Source organism: Cupressus sempervirens, chromosome 8 (genome assembly GCF_028749045.1).
Source record: "Cupressus sempervirens isolate cs-2001-9-10 chromosome 8, ASM2874904v1, whole genome shotgun sequence".
Lineage (NCBI taxonomy): Eukaryota > Viridiplantae > Streptophyta > Pinopsida > Cupressales > Cupressaceae > Cupressus > Cupressus sempervirens.
The window spans coordinates 646,562,950-646,568,949 of record NC_143125.1 but is presented as its reverse complement, the minus strand read 5'-3'; positions in this window follow the sequence as shown (position 1 = coordinate 646,568,949).

Genomic DNA, 6,000 nt, shown 5'->3' with positions numbered 1-6,000 from the left:
TAACTTGAATAGCTTTCCATACAAGTCACATAATGATGAGTGAGCGTAGCTATGTCATCTTTAGAATGTATTCTTCATATGCTTAACTTTGGCTTCTTAGAATATTAATTCTACTAAGAGATATAAAAAGTTTACTAGAACATGCTTCTATGAACTCTATATCAGAAAAATCTTCTTCAAAACTTGCATAACTTCTTCCAGACTTAATATCTTATGCTTCTAAGTTTAGATGCATATACTAAAAACTTAGAAGTATCTCCCTAGACACTTAGTAGTATCTTCCTTTAACCTCACTTAGTGAAAATTCTCAATGATCTATCCATACCAACTTGATCTTTACTATTGTTCTTTTGTCAAATACTATAGAAAATTGCTATGTTGACATCAATGAAAAACATAGTCATGAATGTAACATATTATCATGATAATGATCTAATCATGTTTCACCAATAGAAGTATCATCAACATTCACACTTCCAACATGGCTTCCTTGTAAGAGTGAAAGAAGAGATTAGAGGAAAAATATTCTAAGCTACACTCTAATATATTTGGAGATATGAAGGGCTTGAAATCTAAAGTTCAAGAGTAGGAACACCTTCTTAAGGAAAAGGAGGGATTGGTTATTTCACAAGCTCAACCTTATAAACTTTTTGAGCCTAAGATTGTAGATTTGACTGTGAAAGACCCTAAAAAAAGGAAAACAAAAGATTGTTGGAGTGTAAATCAATGAGCCCCAAGCTCTTCCTAATAAGCCCACTAGCCTTTTCATGTATAAGCTTGACCTAGAGTTAGAAAATACTAGAAAGGAGAAGGAAGGTTTAGCAAAGGAACTTGAGAAAATAGAGAATGAATCTCAGATAGGTGAGACTAGGAGAAAGATCCAATATACTAAATCTAGCTCTGCACTAGCTTTTTAGCTGGGCCAATCCTCACAAGTTACCCCATTTAACCCTACTACTAGAACTTTGATAATAGGCCAAAGCTCTTCAAAGTTAGCCCTTACCTCAACTTCTTCTACTACCAGCCAGATCCCTTTCATTCAAATAGCCTGAAAACCCTACGTTCCTAACCAAAGTCAAGCTACTGGAGCCAGTACCTCAAATGTTGTGAGATTCCAAAGGAAACTGATTTATATGAAAAAATACAAACATATATCGTTCTTAGGCATCCCTGGTTTCCCATATGCCATCTCCAATGACCGTAGAGACAAGGTTGTGAAATTCTCTAGAAATAATAGCATCACTAGTGAGGAACACCTTAGGAAGTTCAATGAAATGATCAATGACTATGAGGTGGAACATGAGGATGTAGTGATGAAGCTTTTTGTTCATTCACTAATAGAGGATGCCAAAGATTGGTTTAGAAGATTACCAGATGACAACGTAACCTCATGGAGTGACTTAGAAAAGTTGTTCAAAGAATAATATGGGGATAACACCAATTGCAACTTTATTTTAAATGAGTTTAATAACATAAAGAAGGGTGCAAGTGAGTCCACTTTTCATTTTAGTGTAAAATTTTAGAAGTGAATGTACAAACTATTCCAAGTAATGAGGTTAAATGAGGATTTGTGTTTCACAACCTATTTCAATACTTTTGATAGTAAGATGGCTGACAGTCTCATGGGGAAGCATCCTAAAACTTCAAGGGAGGGTAATAGGATGGTAGTAAATATAGAAAATAATAGAAAGTCTTTCGATAAATTTGGAAGAAGGGATGAACCTAAATTGTTCAATCCTAGAAATAAGAAAGAGGGTGAAAAGCCTACTATAGGAAAGAAGCCTGAGGAGGATGTAATGGGTCAAGTTTTAAATCTATTAAAGAAAATGAATCCACCAAACTACCAAGCAAATAACCCAAATACTATTGAGAAGGCCCCTTTCAATAATAATTTTAATATGCAACCCAGAATGCAAAACTATCCTTATACCACTTAGTGGAAGGATGGCAAGCCATTCCCTAATCTTGCTCAAGGAAACAAAGATAAAGGTCCTCTAGATCCTTTACAAAGAAATTTAGTAAACATGATTGATGAAGTGCCTTGGCACAATATATTCCAGCCACCTCATTCCCTTGATTTTTGTGTAGTAACCTAATTTTTCTCTACAGATCAACAAGTACAAAATGAGGATGGAAATGAGGGAGAATATCATGAGGACATAGTCTATAATATGGCCAATTTATGTGAATATGGGTTCAAATTTGGTTTAGGTGAATCTTAACATGATGTGGTAGACTAGAGAAGTTCTTATCAAATACACCATCAATAGTTGTTTTCATATGGTGAGGATTATGATGATGATAAGGTATGCAATACCTTGTCAAATACAACCCACACAAACTTAAGGAAACCATCCAAGGAGGAGATTGATAGGATGACTTCTGAGATGATAACTCAAGTTCATAGCACCTTCAATCTGAGAAACAAAAATGTCAACAATACCACTGGTAAGTCTTCTATTATATTCATTAAGGATATTATTCAGAAAGAAGATGATGGGAAAAGAAAAGATGATCCAATGGTTGTAAAAGTCAAGGACATTAAGACCAAGAAGTGGGAAACAAAGAAAAAGGTGTAGTTTTAAGGAGTTGAAATTGTCAAGGCAAGTGTACAAGAAAAGAAATCAGATTCTAATATTTTCAAGCCAAACAAGCTTCCTATTCTTGAAACCCTAAAACCATAGGTATTTCTATTAAGCCTACCAATTATGATCCTATTTACATGATTTCAATGTTATCAAAAAATACTATCAAGGTCCCTTTATCATAAATGTTTAGGATAGAGGAACACAAAAATAAGGCTTTATCTTGGTTGAAGGGGATAGGAAATAATAATGTTGTCACACAAGAACCAATAGTCTTATCATCTGACACATAAGTTATAGTAAAGGACAAGGAGGATAGTAGAATCATCTCCCAAATACCATAGATGTAATTGGAAAATTCATCTATAGCTTATCTACAAGATATTAACCCTTTCTTCCTCAATTTGGTTATAAATGGTAGAACTCTAAGGAACTATATGATTGACTTTGGTGTATCCAACAATATTATGCCTTTTAAGGTTATGGAGGTCCTTGGATTAAAGGTTGATACCAAAGAGGGTAGATGTAGATAAATGGATGCTAGAAAAGTACCTATCATAGGTACTATCAATGCTTTACCTTTTAGACTTGTTGCTAACCCTGATGTAGAGCTGTTTATGACTATTATTGTAGTTGATATTCCTACCCATTATGGAATGTTTCTCTCTAGGAAGTGGAATGCTGTAGTGGGAGGTAGCGTACAGTGTGACTTATCATGTGCTAATTTCCACATAGGAGAAAAGGCTATCAAGGTTTATAGGAAGCCAAGGGTTACTCATATTTTTGAATATAGTATTGATAAAGATGCTACTTGTTTTCTAGACACTGAATTCAATGCATTTAGGGATGAACTTATTGTCCAAGAAATTGAAAAATTGCCCCCCATGATTACATAAGAGGTGATTAAATTTTGGGATTCACTAGAGGTATGGACCATGTATTTTGATGGGGAAAGTTCTAGGGAAGGCTTAGGAGTTGGGGTAGTATTTATATCCCTAGAGAAAAACACATTTAGATATTCATTTACCTTGAACTTCACATGTACCAACAATGTTGTAGAATATGAAGCACTACTACTAGGGTTAAATGTTGCAACTAGTCATGGAATCAAGAAGTTGCATGTCATTGGTGATTCTAAATTAGTTGAGTCACATATTAAAGAAACATATGCCTCCAAGAACAAAAGACAAAAACAATACAAGAATGCTTTCTGGTATCAGATAGAATCATTTGATGCCTTTGGCTTTTCTTGGATGGATAGGAGTAATAATAAATTGGTTGATTAGCTAGCTAATGTGGCAATCGAGCTGGATGACATTTCCTTTTCTAGTGTATCTACAATTGAAGTGTAAAATCGACCTTCTATTCCTGAAAATGTAGAAAATTGGCAAGTTTTTATAAATAATGAAGACATTTTAAATTTTATGCTTAGTGAGGATAAATATCATGGTCAAGAATTGGATTGTAGTACTTTTTTGGAAACAATAGATAGAAACATGCCATCTTTGGTCAAGAAATCTTACAACTGAAACCCATAAAGGTCCCTAAGGGTTTAGTAGTCTTTGAGGGCACCTTTGATAATCATGATAGAGTGCATGTAGATATCGAAGATAGAAAACCCTAGGAACTTGAAGAAATTAATTTGGACACTTCTAAATCTCCAAAAAGGTGTACATTGGTAAGACCTTATCTCCCACAATTAAGAAATCTTTGATAGATTTGTTGAGGAATTTCAAACATGATTTTTCATGGTCATATGATGACCTAAAAGCCTATAGAGAGGACCTTTTCTAGCATGTAATATCTCTCAAGGAGGGAGTCAAACCATTTAGATAAAAACAAAGATATGTCAACCCTACTCTAGTTCCTAAGATGCAAGAAGAACTCATAAAACTTAGGGATGGGGGAATAATTAAGCCAGTCAGACATTCTTCATGGGTATCAAATTTAGTGCCAGTGAGGAAGAAGAATGGTGACATTAGGTTATGTGTTGATTTTAGAAACCTCAATGTTTCTTCCCTAAAGGATAATTATGGGTTTCCTAATATGGAGGCCATGCTATAATGAGTTACTAGTTCTGAGATGATGTCCATGATGGATGACTTCTTTGGATATAATCATGTCCTTGTGGATGAAAAGAAATAGTTCAAAACAACCTTCACTACACCATGGGATACATATGTCTATGTAAGAATGCCCTTTTGTCTAATCAATGTAGGGCCAACATTTTAGAGAGCCATGGATGTAGCTTTTGATGAGTATATTGATAAGTTTATGGTTGTATATTAGAATGACTTAACTACATATTAAAAAATGCTGATGATCATTGAAAACATTTAGAAAATATATTTATCAAAGCTTTAGAATACAAGGTCTCTTTAAACCAAAAGAAATGCACTGAGGAAAGATACTTGGTCACATAGTATCAAAAGGAGTTAAAATTGACCCTGAGAGAGTAGCAAAAATTGACAAAGTGTTAAAGTGAAAAAATGTCAAAGGTTTACTATATTTCTTTGGGTAAGTAAATTTTTTAAGGAGATTTGTGACTAATTTTGTTGCAATTAGTAGACTATTCTAAAAAATGCTCAAGAAGGGAGCAACCGTAAATTGGGAAGGTGAACCTACTATTGCTTTCCAAGAAATAAAGAATGCAATTAGAAATGCACTAGTTCTTAGGACACATGATTATGGAAAGCCTATTCATATTTTTTCTTTTGCCTCCTTTCATACTATAGTTGTAGTCCTATTACAAAAAAATGAGGTTGGGCATGAACAACCTATTGCACTTTTTAGAAAATCTCTTCAACCAACAGAACTTAAGTATGAGATTAATAAGTCACAAGCATATACACTAGTTAAAGCTATCAAGGCCTTTAGGTGCTACCTAGTAGGTGTTGGTGTCATTGCCTTTGTACCTAGTGCACCAGTTAAGGACATTTTCTCTTAGCAAGAGGTGTCTGGTAAAAGGTGTAGATGGATCAATAGAATACAAGAATTCAATATAGATATCCAAATCATAATGTTAGTAAGAAGTAAAGATTGGAAAATCTTATGGCTTAGTCAAGTTTAGATGCTAATCAGATAAATGATGTAAATGAGGACCTTAGTTCTAATACATGTAATATGGATCAATGTGACTAGTATAAAGATATGATTTCTTATTTACAATATATGTAAGCTCTACACCATCTGGCTAACAATGAAAAAAGGATAGTGAAGTTACATTTAGTTAGATACATTATTATTAAGCAAGATCTATAGTGGAGAAATTTCAAAGGTGTAATTTTGAGGTGCATTGATCAAGAAGAATTAGAAAGCATACTAAATGAGATGCATTTGGGGGTATGTAGTGGGAATTATATGGAAAAGACTACTGCTCACAAGATTATGAGAGCAGGCTTTTGGTGGCCTAGCT